The sequence below is a fragment of the Epinephelus lanceolatus genome, chromosome 23, assembly GCF_041903045.1.
Source record: "Epinephelus lanceolatus isolate andai-2023 chromosome 23, ASM4190304v1, whole genome shotgun sequence".
Lineage (NCBI taxonomy): Eukaryota > Metazoa > Chordata > Actinopteri > Perciformes > Serranidae > Epinephelus > Epinephelus lanceolatus.
The window spans coordinates 18,600,685-18,617,834 of record NC_135756.1 but is presented as its reverse complement, the minus strand read 5'-3'; the positions used below and the strand labels follow the sequence as shown (position 1 = coordinate 18,617,834).

Here is a 17,150-nt window from a genome sequence, read left to right as displayed (position 1 = left end):
CTTACTTTTGCTCTAAAAGTCTTTGGAATTTTACAATAAATATCTTTAAAGGCCATTTTCTCAGTTTGTTCTCATACTCTGAGCCAAAAATCTCCACTTGAGTAGTCCTAAGTTTTATTCCAATCTATATCCCTAAGATTTTTTTCGGAGGGGTTTGTTCATATATCATTCATGAACTGATTTATATTTCATTTTATTCCTAAAAAAAAATGGCCAAAATTGATTTTTTTATGGCTGTTGACATTGTTTTCTGATGTATGTAGTGATTAAAAGATATATCTAAAACAGTGGTTCCTACCTGGTCCAGCCACAGGGTCCAGATTTCTCCTTAGTTATTAGTTCAAGGTCCATACAGTTCAATACATTCAGTGTCATACTTCTGGTTGGCCTTGTCGTCAAGCTAGTTTGCTGTCTCTGTTAAGTTGCTGTCTGTTAGTCACTCACTCTGCAGCAGGAAACAGCACAAATAAAAGCTCTGTGCCAAAAATTCACTGTACTTAAAAATTAAGAATGTTTTTTACTAACTTGACACATTGTAGTCCATTCAGAATGGATCCATGACCCACTTCTGGACCGCGACCCACCAGTTGAGAAACACTGATCTAAAAGTCCCCCTGTAAAAATGTTTGACAAAAACGTTTCAACAAAGTGACACAAGAATTTTGAAGCTGGCTTTATCCAATGTTCAGATTTCTGATGTGGAAATAGAGTGAAGCAAATGTGGAAGGTGGACTATTGCAAGCACTGTAAGTTATTAATAATGCAGTAACACAGTGGATTGGGCTGCACTGCCAGATGCAAATCCAGAGCTTCATTACAGACTAGGGATGTACGTGATTAGTCATCTTAACGATTAAACATCCGCCCCCGCACTAGTCAGCAAGGTAAAGGCTTCAGGAAGTTCATGGAATATGTTGAGCCTGAATACACCGTGCCAAAACCTTTTTTTAGACTAGTCGACAAGTCTTAATTACAATTTTCTTTAGTAAATTAGTTGCCAGGAACATCACTATTACAGACCCCCAAATTTAATGCTAGAAGTGAGGGTTAACGGCTGCACCAAGAACACTGGCCTCATTTGTGTTCCTCACTTGCTACATCTTTTCAATTCCCCCAAAAGAGCCAATATGCCACCAATATGCAAGCTAATAAGCAACTAGTTAATGGTGAATATTTGAACCTTAATATAAAGTACCACAGTCACTGTAAGTTGTGATTTGTGGCAATAGTTACTCAGTAGGCCTGACATTAAAACTGAATTTGATGAACCTGCAGTGTCTCTGCTTTCTGTTTTTGCTGATTTCACAGGCAGATTCTCACACCACAGCCTGGTGCAGCTTTAAAATGCCCATACTATGAAACCTCAGACTCGGTAGTCACAACACAAAACATATTGCTGAGAAGGACACTGTGGTGTGCCAATTACACGGCTGAATTACACAAACACAAGCCCATGCACCTGCTGTGTTAAATCTTTCAGCCAACCTCACTTCAGGCACTAAATGGAAATGAATCCTTTGCCAGTTAAATTAGCACTTGTCAGCCACCAATTAAACGAACGCAACACCCACTGAAGACTTAGTTTTCCTCTCAGTATTTTTAGCATTGTTTCAGACAGTCACTCAAATACTGTTAATGATTCCCCCCCCCCCCCCCCTCCTGAAGTGAGGCACGGTGTATAGATCCATCTCTGAAGACATTTTCTCTTCTGACAAGGAGCAGCTCTGCTCTTTGTCTTTTCGGCGTGGAATTATTCTCAAATTAGTACCACATTAATCACAGTGACAGCTGAGAATGTAAATGACTCTGTAAAGGGAAGAATTTATTACAGCTGGTACAGGGAACAGCAAAGTGCTGCGACAACCTAAATTTATGGAAACTCTTTACCCTGTGTTTGATATGATTATGCAGGTTTTCTTGTCAAGTGATGGCCTGATGGTTTTTGGATTGTTTTGCTTTTCTGCATAATTGAGGATGATTTATACGACACTGTGCAGCGTGGTGCTGCTGCTCTGGCGTGTTCTGTGTCAAACGACTCATTTGTGAATTAATCTAACCAGGCTGTCAGAGCTGTTTGTTCCCTATCAAAAGTTCAGCATCCATAATGGAGCCTTACAAGTTCGACGACGGCTTCAGTCAGTCCGTCAAACCTACGTGGCAGCTGCCAGACGGTTGGAATCGATAGCGGACGTCATTATGAAGGTTGTTATGTTATGTTCCTCGAGAGCCTTTTCCAGAATGTACTTTTGGAGGAGCAGAGGAGCTGCCAGTCAGCCACTGGGCTTCATGACAGGCAATTTAATCTCAAGGAGAATGGAGGTCTTCAGAGTATCTGACAGCATCGAAAAAGGGGAGAGAAAACCTCGGTGTGAAGCACAAACCCAACTCACCAGCATCCTTCATCCTGAATACTGCCCAACACCCTAACGGAGAGATCGATGTGCTGATACATGAAGCCAATATAAGTCTTTTATGAGATTCTGGAGTGATACTGAATCTGAAAGAATTCCACAACTTGACCTTTATACTTGACTGTTGTCTTTCACTCTGTCAAAGGGACTGCACCACACAGAGAGCAGCCCGACCTGAACCCTGCAGGTTGAGTGGGGCAAGGTTTTTTCTGACACTGGTGCTAAAACGATACTTTTAAAACGGCAACGGTGCTTCAACAGAACTCGAACCTGGACTTCTAAAAAATAAAACACAAACCATGTCAATGACACCCGACACACACACACGTGCCTGAGGCAATGCTCCTCACACGGGCTCTGCAGGTGTGCTATCCTGTTAACAAGGGTGCCAAACCTAGAAGTAAGGGGTTCTGCAACACAAACGCACTGCTCAGTAAGGTGGTGTGGCCTGGGGAGTTTCTTTTGTCTTTGAGTACAGGTTAAAAAAAAAGGCTAAGCTAAAAGGGCATTCCATGACGCACTACGCCTTCTCCGTTTGTATTTTAGTCAATTACAATGTCACATGTCATCAGCTTGCACTGTATGAACATTTACTGGCCCCCGCCCATCCACTGGGCAGGGTGGACCTTGACGTTGTTAGTTTTGATATTCTTTTACCAAAATACATTCTCAGTTTTCAGGCAATTACAATGATGTTTTTCACTTGCTAGCGTCATACAATAATGGCAATATCCATCCAGTCAACATTATACAGTTGGAATAGGTAGTTTAATTTTAACATCACTGGACACAAATCCTATATTGAACTGTAATCACACTGTGATTCAAGTGGTCTGAGAGAAAACTAGACTTGGCTCTTGGCTCTGTTTTCAGGCATTAGAAAATCTAGCCTGTTAGGGAGACTCTGGCCAATCACTGGTCACTTCAATAGAGGGCATTTCTACTCGCAGTTCTAAAAATGCATGCACATGCACGTCCCTTCAGTGAGAGCCTGAACAATGGCAGAAAATCCTGCAGAGAAAGTTGCTATTCCAGCATTGACAACAACTGCAAATTAACCCAAAGAAGGAAAGCTGACTTTAAAAAACAAAAACAGAACCAAAAGGAGAGTCTGACAATAAACACGCATCGATATTGGTGAAGCGATTCAAAGACGATGGAGAAAATTTTGCTGATAGTTTAGCCTTCTGCTAACCGGAGCCAAAGGCTCACAACTGTGGCCCCATGTTCATCACAATGTGTCACTCCCCATCACTACAGACCACCTCACAAAGAAGAGCAGCAGAGAGCCGCAGCAACCCAAATCCAGCAAGCATAAACCCCAACTACAGGTGACTAGACAGCCCAGACTCCCCACTGGATCAGCAAACTTTCTGTTGCTGCCATTACACAGGTTAGACCCTGCAGTATCACTGGCCACCAGCCTGGTGTGACACCTGGCTCTGGAGGTTTTCCACTTGCAAAATTCAAGCCGCTACAGCCGCTGACCCAAGGTCCATCTCCAAAGCTGCTGCCTGCTCTCCTCCTGGAGAAGAAGTAGCGGGAAGCAAGGTGGAGGCACCATGGGGTGGCTAGCTAATTCTTGTCTCATTTATGGTCTGATAAACAGAGAGAGAGAGCCAGGCAAGGAGGGGCTGTGTGAAAACACTTCGGTCAACTCTAGAATGAAATAAGATTAAATAAATCAATGTATGGGAAACACTGTATTAAGTGTGCACATGTCTTTGATTGTCTGGTGGGAGGGGCTTAGGACAGAGAGGGAAGGGCTTGTCCACATTTCTGTCTACCCCAGCTTTAATCAGGAGATTCCCAAATACAATGACAAAAGCATTCCTGCTCCTAATAAGACAAACCCTTCTGAATTTAGAGACTCCATGGTCTAGACCTGTAGCACCACCCTTATGATAAACTACTTCTAAGTCTCCACAAAAAGAAAACTGTGAGCATGCAGTTTGTTTCATACAACTCTTCTCCAGTATGAAGCCTCTTAAGGCCTCTGGCTGGGGTTTTAGACCTTTAGCCTTATTTTTCATCTGAAGATAATGAGCTTTCTCACAGTGGCAACCATTAAAAATAAACTGCAAGAATAAAAAGTGTTGAAGTGTTGAATAATGCATCTGATTTTGTAGCTGCTTTGCCAACAGCTTTGACATGTCAATCAGTGTGGGCGGGAGTCTCATGTCTTCCTTCTCGGATCTTCTGTTGATAAAGTTGAGTTTTATTACTGTGGGTCGTGCCCTTTTCTTTTTCTGCTCAGCCATGGTATCAGTCTCTGCTTATGTCAAGTGCTCAGCTTCATTGTGTTACACCACTCAGATAGAGAGAGGCAGGCGTTTGTGTACAATATCGATAAAAATGATGTGAAGTACCATTCAAACACACAAATATATTCAGTGTTGCTTGTGGGGGTGAGTTTCTTAGATGGAGTTTTGATGTTAGTAGCATTCTGATGGCTCTGATTTCATTTTAACACATTTTCTTTCTGCCACAGGTGAACCAACAGGTCCGGTCTTTGTCGGATCATCAAAAGAGAAGTAATGCAAAGGACCTTTCTGTAAATAGAGACTTCCTTTCTTCTGGACTGCAATTAATCTTTGAAAGAACTCTGAATGCTTCTTCTTGAACTCTATGGACATCAAGCCCTGATCATTCAGCTCTTCTTTTTGGAGGACTCCATATGATTAGCCTTATGGGACCACAGGATTTATTCTCTGACATTGTACTGCTTGTAGTGGGATACAACGGTGAACTTTGCCTATGTGTTGATTTCTAGAGTAATATGTCCTCTACGGGGGATTTGCATCACAGGTTGACTGGAGAGAATGGCAGGTCAGTGTGTTGTAAGCATCGCAAATATTCAATACAAAATGTGATTTTGTTTTCTCAGTCGATTGTGGCTTTCTTCTCTAACAACGTGTAGTTTCAAAGGTTCAGATAAAGATTAAAATACGTGGCTGAGCAGCAGTTATTCAGGGTGATTTTCAAAGAAATACACAACCACATTCATCAGTGTGTCATTCATACTCTGCGCCATAACACAAAGGGAAAACAGACCTTATTTAGCTAATACTCAGCATAAAACCAATACACATTATGAGGAACGCTGACCTAAACCAGTGCTGTGGAAAGGTATAAACTGATCAAACCTACCAGCTGTTAACGGACAGAAAGTTGGATCCGGTCGTGGTTTATCTTTCCTTTGAAAATCACTCTGCCATTTCTTGCCGCTTCTGCCAGATTTTCTTTTTGTATCACAGCTCTGGAGTTCAGATTCTAGACAACAGCAGTGTAAATTAAACACACAGCATCTGGTCACTGGCTGTGTGATGACAGCAATGTTCCCAAAACTGTTTTTGACTAGTGACTCCAGTATGATTTGCTGATCACCTCTCAGTAGGTATTGCTGACACTTCCTTTGTCTGTGTAAGTGATGACATCAGTAATAAACTATGGTTGTGTAACTAAAGCCATGTGTCTTCTAAGCATTTGTGCGCTAACAATGACTGGTTTTTAGCCACATTAGCAGCATGGCTCATGGGATGGCAAGGCCAGTCTGTCTGTTATTGGTATTGGCAGGGTATGCCTTGTTGAATGTCATCAGCCTATCTGCAAATAACATGACATTCACCAATGGCAACGTTTTTCTGTTTTGTGTAACGGCATCCTGCCGTCAAGGGACAATAGAAAACATGTCTAGGACGAACAGAAAACAGAAAAAGGTGCATCTAATATCACTGTGGATAAAAAAATAGGGTTGTCACTATATTAGAATTTTAAACTTAAATACAATAGTACAACTAAAAAATGATCCTCGATACCCATTTCAATACCACGGCAAAAGGGAGCTTTAAAAAGGGTGTTTTAAATAACAACCTGCACACAGTGCTGGTACAGAAAAAGTCACTGAGCACACACCTTCAATCACATTGAGAGTTTGTTGCCCTAACGGCCACAGGTTTAGCACCAATACATTTTCTTCCCCTTTAAGTGCATTTCCATCCACCCCTTTTTATGTGCATTTTCCATCAGTGCATAAAAACCCTGATTGGAAATGTCCAAAATTCAAAAAACATTTCTAAATATTGCAAAAACATTTTTATGCTAGGGGGAAGCTGAAATGTAAATGCAACTCTGTGCAATGGAAACATTCAGTGAATAAATGATGACATACAGTCAGGAAGTAGAGTCACTGCATAGGGCAGTGCGAGCGCTCTTCATTGTCTCTCGAGGCTTTTAACAGCTCATGCATGCACACAGGACTGTTAGCAGAACTCTTCTTAGAGCACATAGCTGTAATATAAGTTGTTCAAAACTCTCTTTTTCCATTGTCCAGTGTGCTCTCTGTTATTACAGAACAAAAATTAAACATGACTGTTTTGTTTTTGCTCCAATTTTTCACAAGTCTAAGATAAAGATCTAAGACATTTTCATGCACTTAAGACATATTTCTCTTACAGAAGCGCATTACATTCACTGAATAAATAAAAAAATAGACACATGGTCTCGTAATTATGAGATCTTATGTCGTAATTATGACTTATCTCAATGCGCTTCCGTAGTCTACAGATATAATGCTTTTATTCTGAAACATGTTGACCGGAAGTACCTTCCTTGTGTTTCTCAGTGGACTCACTTTACAAATCAGCTTACGTTAATGTTATTACGATATCAGCGAAAGGCCTATTGTAGTACGACATAACATTTCACTAATGTAAGATGTCTCCAATGATGTTTACCTGAATTTGGCAGTACATCCAACCGGCTTCACAACTGCAGAAGTCAGTTATGACAATGAACTCCTGTCAGGTCAAGACCCTGATGAGGACAATGAGCCTACAGATAAATATCTCTGAGATGGTTTCTCATAGTTTGTACAGAAATTCTTCAGTTGTAAAAACCAATTGTTGCATCAATTGTTTGGGTAGCTAGTCTTACACGATTTTGCAGGTGAAGACACTGGATGTGAAGGTCCTGAGCTGGTGTGGTGACACGTGGTCTACTGTTGCAAGGCTGGTTGGATGTGCTGCCAAATTCAGGGAAACATCATTGGAGACATCTTATGGGAGTGAAATGAACATTTAATTGGCGGGCAACAGCTCTGATGGACATTCCTGCAGTCGGTATGCTCCCTCAAAACTTGTGACATCTGTGTCGTGTTGTGTGATCAAACTGCACATTTTAGAGCGGCCTTTTGTTGTGACCATGCCAAGACACACCTTGGTAGTAATGATGCTGTTTAATCAGTATCCTGATATGCCACACCTGTCAGGTGGATGGCTTGTCTTGGAAACAGGAGAGGTGCTCACTAAGACAGATTTTAAGAAATTTGCAACCCAAATTTGAGGAAAAATACCTTTTCAAATAACCCTTGAAAAATGGCAGCAAAAACAGGAGTGTTGCATTCAAATTTTTTGTCCATTGTTTTCCTTGATTTGAGGTTTGACTAGCACTCTTTTAATTCTGTCATCTCATCACGCCTTTGTTTTCTGCAGACTTTTGACTGGAGAAATAAGTTGAAAAGTGCATAAATTCACATTTAAATTGGCTGATTTTCTAAAAATCTGGTTAAAATTTGTACTGCATTTTTCGACAGGAACCCAAGTGCTGTTTCATCTGTGCAGCCTTGGATTAAAAATCTGACTGTAGATTTGTATTTTTTCATATCTTTTGTACTTTCGATACTATAAATTTACAGAGAATGTATCGTTTTAAACACAAAGTATAGAAAAAGTAATGTTGATGCTTTTGACAACTTTAGTTAGAAACACATTCCAATGTTTTTAACACACACCACTACGGCCTGCGGCTATGCATCATTTTGCTGAGTTGTTGATTGTGTATGTTGTGTTTAATTGATCCAGTCTTTTATTATCTGTTAATAACTTTCACTGATCATATAAAAACAGTGTATGAGCCCGTTGGTGAATAGGAATGTTGCTGTACAGAAATTATCAATCCATATTTTTCAGACCCCCGACAGCTGCAGAAAAAGTTTAAAGTGGCCCGATGACAGAATGTGAGTTCAATCAAGTTCAATCAGCTGCTTGCCTGTCAGCTCTAATTCCCTGGTAACATCAAGGGTCCTTTACAAACTTGTTACCTCAGAGGGGGATCCCCAAGTTATCAAATCAACAGCCAAAGTAGGTTTTCAGCAACTTTAAAAAAGCCCTGTCATGACTCATGTTATCACAGTGGGTGAAATCACGCAGTGTGAAGTGAAGCGTTTTGATGTAAACCAGCAGGCAAAATGGTCACTTTATTTTGAAATGCACAGCCCTGCAACAGATTTCTAACTGCTTTGTGGTTTCTTGTTAAATTGTTTCAAATGATTGTCTTTTTTATTTCACCCTGCCTTCCACAACAAGAGCACCATCTGTTATCCTCATGTTGACCCATTCTGAGTCCAATCGTTGTGCTCGGAAAAAATGAAACAGTCCTGTGAATAATGACTGTATCTCTTTGTTTATCCTTTGAGGGGAAGTGTTAACACTTGCTCCTCCTGAAATGCTCCAAAATTACAAGATGGTGCTTCATCAAAAAAGAGACACAACAATTCTCTGGCTAGATACGAGACAACACCACCAACAACACAAGTTTTTAAGGTTCAGCCTGACTTACTCTTTCCAAAGACATCACTATCTGTGACTGCTAACAAATGTCAATAAATCTGTTCAGCAATCACGGAACAAAAGGTGCTCCATTTAACTTCAGAACTTGCCAAAGAATCATGGTGCTTTGGTGTTTTCTTCAGCATCACAGTAGTCCAGTGATAACAGTCTGTACATCCATGGGTACTGTGCAAACATGAACTGCTAATACACGCACATACACACACAAACTTGTTGCTTAAGCTTAATGATCAATGAACAAAGGTCAGCTATCCATCATCACACATGCCGCATGTGTTGCACCCTCAAATTCATTGTTTTCAATGTAGATGCTTGGCAGGTGCTCTCAAACACCAGAGCGACACCGGCGTCGTGCATACGCATTCCCGAGCGCCCATTTTTCAGGGCGTGACAGCTGCGCCCCGAGATGAACTGAGTTCAACTTTTGGATCGCAGCAGGACGCGCCGCGTGTGATGTGATGAGGACAGAATATAGGATCCTTAAATGTTGATTTAAAAAAATATCAGCCATGCATAATTCCTAAAATAATTCAATAATGTAAACATAAGTTCAGTAAACCCAAATAACCTTTTTTTATGCAATCATTAAATGATGTGTTACCTGTGAGCTATTTCAGGCAGTCAATTCAAGCTGCACTGATTCATTCACACGTGTCACACCTAACTCTCCATATAACATCTACATACCTCTCAATCTGGCGGTCTATAAGCTGCAGAAATTTCCCTCTGCCTTGTCAGTGCCACTGCTGCCCTACATCAGTATTACTGCCTGCTCTTTCCACCCTACCTCCACCCCAGCATCCACCTGCAGCCTCCAGCTGAAGGGGGCAAGGATATTTAATCATCACTCCCCAATACCTGATGTAAACATATCTGTGGGGAGCGATGAGGCCGGAGTCTAGACGCCAACCATTAACTGTGCTCTGCTGTTGTATTAACCATTTCAAACTTAAGTCTGGCTAAACTGCTGCAACAAACATGATCACATTCATGTCTACATTTGTTCACTATGTGTTTCTGCTAGCACTGACATGATATCGGATTTTCATTGCACGATTATTGTGGCCAAAAAAAAATTCATGATAAGGATATTATTGCGTTATCTGTAGAAATTTTGGAGGAAAAAAAAGCTATTTTTTCACATCAGTCTTTAATGTTGTTTATTGTTTGTTTGGTCCATTTTAAGCAAATGAATTACACCAAAAGTATGAGTATAAGGAGTTGGAGAAAGAGTCTAAAGCCATAACTGTAAGGAGTAGACGCTGTACCAGGTTGTAGTAGTAGTACCAGGTTGGACCCCCTTTTGCCTTCAGAACTGCCTTAATTCTTGGTGTTACAGATTCAACAAGGTGCTGGAAACATTCCTCAGAGATTTTGGTCCATATTGACATGATAGCATCACACAGTTACTGCAGATTTCTCGGCTGCACATCCATGATGTGAATCTACCGTTCAACCACATCCCAAAGGTGCTCTATTGGACTGAGATCTGGTGACTGTGGAGGCCATTGGAGTACAGTGAACTCATTGTCGTGTTCAAGAAACCAGTTTGAGATGATCTAAGCTTTGTGACATGGTGCGTTATCCTGCTGGAAGTAGCCATCAGAAGATGGGTACACTGTGGTCATAAAGGGATGGGCACGGTCAGCAACAATACTCAGGTAGGCTGTGGTGTTTAAACCATGCTCAGTTGGTACTAAGGGGCCCAAAGTGTGCCAAGAAACTATCCCCCACACCATTACACCACCACCAGCAGCCTGAGCCCAGAGTGGCACCTGGTGTGGTCTTCTGCTGCTGTAGCCCATCACTTAAATCACCTTTCTTCCACATTCTGATGCTCAGTTTGAACTTCAGCAGGTCGTCTGGACCATGTCTACATGCCTAAATTCATTGAGTTGCTGCCACATGATTGGCTGATTAGCTATTTGCATAAACAAGCATTTGAACAGATGTACCTTATAAAGTGGCTAGTGAGTGCATATGTGTAATATTATATATAACATGATATCAATATTTCGCCTTTAAATATCAGAGTTACCGTCAATAGCGAGCCATCTAGACACCCCTAGCTTCTATCTAAAAGGTCAGAGGTTCGTCCCTGGAAACATATATCAAAGGGGGTAAAAGAAAGTTTGAGAACCACTGTATTAGGCGACCTTACAACCCACGGCTCATCAGTCCTGTACCTACACAGACAAAATTCTCCCATAATTTAATATGTGATTCATGACATTATCTCACCTACAATTTTTCCAATATTACATATAATTCTGTTGTCTAGATGAGAGCTTCTTAAATGATTTTAGCTGAGGACCCCAGTGAGATATTAGCCTCCCTTGCTCTGGGAAACAGGCTTATTAAAAAATTTCATACCCCCGTCATAAAGGGACCCACCAGCAACAAGCCTCTAAGTCAATTTGGATCTCAACCCACAGCTCAAGAAGTGCTGCTCCGGATTACTGTTAAGGATTTTCCACGCCTTTTTGTTACATTGCTGACACCTCTCAATTTCCAAATGTTTCTCTTTTGGGAAATTACAAGAAAAAAAAAATGTTTCCACAACAGAGGTAATAGTGTAATCAGGAGGTTATTCACCTGCAGATGCTTGACAGACAGAGAAATGAGACAGTTTGGGAAACAGATAACGCTCTTGTGTCTTCAGGATTTCAAGTGGAACTTGGTTTTTCCTTTTGTAACGTACTGTGGTTGATGTAAACACTGCTGCTTGTCTGCATCTGTCAAACACAGTCACACTGAATGACTCTGTTTCCCAGCCAGCCATCCTTTTCCAAACAGCGAGTCTGTGAAATGTGTTGCACCCAGAACAGAGAGATGAGCGCCGCCTAAAGCGTCTTTCTCATGTTTCACGAGGAGCGAGCGCTTCCTTCAAACAAGCTTCATTCTTCTTTACCGAGGGCGTCCTTTGGCAAAACGACAAACATTCTCCATGTATCAAAAAAAGGCTGTGGCACCGCTGGCCTCGACGTGTCCAAACAGTTTGACATTTCCAGGGTCAATGCCAGGCTCCCGGTTGGTATCTGAGTCACTTCAGAGGAGTTGGAGGAGTGTCCGGGGGTGGGGGGCTGCGAGATACAGAAAAACCTCGCTTTCAAAGCTTTGATTTCTTTCAAGAGATTCAAATGAAGTAAAGGCAGGCAATTCTCCCTCTGCGTTTTCCTTTTTTCTTTTTTTCTTTTTTTTTTTGCTGCAGTCATTACAAGAGCACATCAAAGGAATCTCCTCCTCTCACCATATGTTGTATAGTTTCATAATCTAATGAGAGTTTTGTAATTACACAGTGCACCGGGGGAATGGAGCTCATTGATTCTCTGGGAGAAGATATTTAATTTAATTTAATCGTTTTACATAACAAAAGGACTTGTCAGAATTACATGTTAGAGGGAGACTTACAGATGTGAATGTAAGTAACTCCAATATGTCGTCTCTCAAAACTTGATGTGTTGAAAAGTGGAGAGTGTCACTTGCAAAAGGTAGCAACATGCAGGATATTTTTCATCTGACCATGTAATTTGTTTTCCCAGTGCAACGCAGTAGTCTGTATGACATTTCAATATATGCTTGATATACAACTAATGAATGCTGCTTTTTTTTTTATGGATGCGCCTCGCATTCAGCAATAGGAAATCCTCTGATGCATTCATCAAGCCATCAAATGACGAATGAGACACTGGCTGTGGTGGAATTATTTATATGTTTCTGCGGGTATAATGAAGACTATAGCTGTGAGAAGTGTTGATTCACAGTAGCCTTCTCACTAGCTGTGTGTTGAAATCCTTTTCAGCCAAGCCTGGGAACTCCAGTCTGAAACTTTGCTTTGTCTCAGCTGTGAAACCTCCATCTTCTCCAGTCGTGACCAGAATGCAAACAAACAGCAGCTTATGGAAACTTATGCCTTAAGTTTTTATTCTATCTAGCCATCTATCCATCTCAAATACAATAAAAGTAATGAACATCATAAGGTCATAATAATGCTTATAAACATCTGTGAAATTATGTCCATGTGTATCAGTCATCAAGGATCAAAAGTGGTGTGAAAAAGTAAAGTCAAAGCAGTTCAGTACTCTTGTGACAGAGAGAGTAAACCTCAGTGGGTGGGAGGAAAACTAGTCCTTCTTGGCTTTTTGCTGAGTGGCATGAGACATTATGATATAATAGGTATATTCAAATTCTTCCTGTTTAATTCCTTTTGTCACTCATAACTCTGAAAACCATGCCTATAACATGGCATGACCCATTTATATAGCAGTGGCACAAGCTGTAAACACAATACGAACATACATACATACTGATCAGCCAAAACATTAAAACCACTGACAAGTAAAGTGAATAACACTGATCATCTTGTTACAATGCAGTGTTCTGTTGTACCCCCCCATTATGGCAACTGTGCCGTTGCCCCAGTAGCTGTGGCCCCACCCAGCAGGACAATGCGCCATGCCACACCACAAAAACTGCTCAGGAATGGCCCAAGGAACGTGAGAAAGAGCTCAAGGCGTCGACCTTGCCTCCACATTGCCCAGATCCCAATCTGATCAAACATCTGTGGGACATGCTGGTACCCCATCTCAGAACTCACAGGGCTCAAAAAATATGAAGCCAACGCCCTGATGCCAGACACCAACTGACACCCTCCAGAGGTCCTGTGTCCATGCCTTGACAGGTCAGAGCCATGTCCGGTCCAACGAGCAACCATCGTGGATTGGGGTCCCTCTGGGGTAACAGCACAGTCCTCAGATGTTCAATCAGATTGAGATCTGGGGTATTTGGAGGTCAGGTCGAGGCCTTGAGCTCTGTGTCCCGTCCCCCAGGTCATTCCTGAGCTGTTGTTGTGTTGAGGGGGTTTACTTGCAACGGTGTTTAGGTGGGTGGAGCGCGTCAAGTAGCATCCATATTAATGCCAGGTTTCCCAGCAAAGCAACCATACTTGCACTCTACTTGTGGTTCTGTTTTGATTCCCACCAATATCTGATATCTAAATTTGCATTTAGCTACATTTTGCTGCTTTTAACTATTCACCGACTGCTTGGTAAGGCCCTGATCACACAGAAAGCATTTCAGCAGCAGCAGTATTACTTTTTTGCAGTAATGAGGTAATATAACGCATCACCAACAGGGTTTCAGGCGATAATATTACATTTACAATGTCACATAACACGTTACCATCCGAAATAAACTGTTTATTATTTTCATTTTTCTTTCATCCATAGTGCTGAACACCACTCCACTTCCACTAGTGCGCCAACAGAAAAAATACCCCCTGAAGGTTATTGTGTGTTGTCATGTCATTCATTATATGATGATATCACATCTGGGTGATGTTAGTATATGTTACAACTGCAGAGCAACACTGGCACACAGTCCCATTCTTAGGCATAACTGTGTCTGATGTAAAAGAACTCCTAACATTACCTCACACCACATAAAATCTGGTAAGATGATCTTTTTTGCCATCACAAAATTGGGGTTTTGCTGATGATTTGGAAGGGCCTGATTCTCATGTAGTGTGTGTACATTACTGGCATTATAGATGATAATTTTCTGTAGGTTTTTTCCACTACAGGCAACTCCTTTCACATTTCACATAGTTGTTTAACATACTATAAACATATAATTATTGATGAGTCCAGATTTAACCTATGCATTTTTGCTGCTATTTAAATTTACCCGGATATGTCAATGAAAACTGAATACCTTTGCCTCTGCCCACTGCAGGTATTTGCATCACGTCTTCTTGCCTCTGCCTTAAATAGTTCCTAGACCATCCCATAATATCTTAAATTGCCTGGTAACACTTTGTATTTGAGTAGTGCAAATGAATATGATATAAATGTCTGCTTTCATTATGTCCTTTTAATATAAAACAAATGATTATATTATATTACAGATGTGGTCATGCATTTTTAATGTAATACATCATCCATCTGGCAAATTAGCACTCCCAGATTAGTGCACTCACTTTGTATATTGTAATTACACTTCTTCTGACAGGTGCAGTGGATTTATGAAGGCCTCAACATGATTTTTACTATTTGAGGTTTCTCTCAGATCAGACTGAAGCAGGTTTAAGCTTTTATTTGTGATTTCTTTTAACTAATTTATGATTTTACTTATTACTTATTACTTAATATTACTTATTACTTATTACTTAAGTAATTAAGTAACTTATTACTGTTCACCTTTAAAACTAACTGTGTGGGTGCAGCTATGATGGCTCTCTTAAATTAATTTTCTGGTGATTAAGTTCAGTAAACATATGATTTTAAAAAAGAAACGGTGCTCAGGAAAAAGAGAAACTTACATCAATACTTTAAATGAATCTATAATCCGTGCTGTAGCAGCCAGTAAAGTCTCACTGCAGCTGTGAGACACTGGAACAAAGATTAAAATGTTCAGAATAAATATGAGGCATTACTCTATTTAATCAACAGGTGCTGTAGTTTCACCCGAGCAATGTAATTGGCTGAAGACGTGTCTGCCATACTGATAACCGCCACGCACAACAGTGTAAAGAAAACTTTTTATTCAGACCTCATGCATTGGTAACTGCTGCATAAATGCTGAGCCCTCCCCTGTGGATATTCTTTACTGTTATTATAGGTGCTACAGTGATACATTGCAGTTGTGCCCATTAATGTCGTTAAGACTGCCCTCAGGAGTGTTATCCCTATATTTAGTTATCGGATATTTGATGAGGAATAGATCCCTGAGCACGTACACTGGCCAGGGCTTGATGTTATGAACAGTATCCGGTCCTTCTCACGCCAATAAAATGGAGACGTCTCTAATTAGCACCAAGATGGATCGCGCCTGTTTGCCGCGTTCCCCTGAGCTCTGGGAAGCATCCCTCACAGAGCAGTGTTGGATTACATGTGGATAAGACAAAGGAAGCAGGAGGGATTCATCCTGTTTATACTTACAACACCTTACTTCCTGTGTCTCTGTGTCAAAGTAAGCACATCCCCACCCTGCTCAGCATCACATCACAACAACCTCTGATCTCTAAGATCCCAAAGGACTGGCATTTAACAGTTAACGATTACAACATGGGTCGTATCAATCCTTCTGATTATAACAGTTTACTCAGATCTGGAGATGTGCAGTCATCCTACAACAACAGGGTCCAATCACACAACAATCCCCAGTTTAAGCCACGATATCTGAAAGCACTTATCTGGGAGTGTAACAAAACTGACCACATCTAAAAAGTAACAACGCCTGTCGAAGTCGGCTGCTGCTCTCATGTAACTACTTTCCACTTCTACATCTCATGACCATGGCAACCCAGAGAGCCACACTGAGAAAAAGAAAAAAAAAGAGTGGCCAATTATACTTGTATATGAACACCCCCAGAATCATAGCAGACCTTATAACTGGTGTACAAAGAAATCAGTTGTTTAAAAAATGGGCACAGAGCATCGAGTATCAAACATGCACTAACAAACAATGTGTACAATACACTAAATGTGCTGTATTACTCGTATTAAATTGCTTATCATTCTCTCTCTTTTAAGCTACTCTGCTTTTTGAAGTATTATAGGAGATGAGGGTTGGTGGATACCAGTAACTGGCTGTGTCTGGTTGGGTTTAAGGACAATTTGGGCACAGCTACTGCAGCAAAAATACATTATCAGGTGGCAGATCAAAGAAAGTACATTACAGTTGCAACGTTTACGACTGTCATCACATCAGTTCTAATTTTTGATCATATTTAGGGCTGGTATTTACACTCATTTGTTACCTCTTAATATGGCTGTTTCAATTGTTAGTGGCAGGGTCTGCCATGCCTCTGCTGGATTCAAATAGTTTGTATTTGCACAAGGGATCAGCAGGACAGTGCATGGACGTACTGAATGAAATTTGGACGACAAGAGCCTGTGCATGCTCACATTGCACCTAATTTGTCATGTGGAAACATAGCTGTGTCTGAACCAGTATCGCTACAAAATTCTATAATAATCACACGACAATCACTCATTCAATCAATCATTCATTTGTTTGTCACATTAAATCCAGGTACAAAATACGAAATACTATCTGTCAGTTCCTTCAACTTGTGCATTGTAATTTAGCCCTTTGTAGCCTAGTCTTA

At 40.9% G+C, this 17,150-nt stretch overlaps 1 protein-coding gene and 1 long non-coding RNA gene across 2 annotated transcripts in view; one reads left to right on the top strand and one right to left on the bottom strand.

Moving 5' to 3' along the window:
* Positions 1-5,877, top strand: part of LOC117248979 (chemokine-like protein TAFA-2) — a 122,397-nt gene extending 116,520 nt beyond the window's left edge. Inside the window, exon 6 of the mRNA XM_033614250.2 lies at positions 4,903-5,877. The gene's annotated coding sequence lies outside the window, so the exon portion shown is untranslated. The remainder of the gene's footprint in view (positions 1-4,902) is intronic.
* The window catches only part of LOC117248981 (uncharacterized), a 146,731-nt gene that overhangs the window by 114,321 nt on the left and 15,260 nt on the right, over positions 1-17,150 (bottom strand). The window lies entirely within an intron of this gene.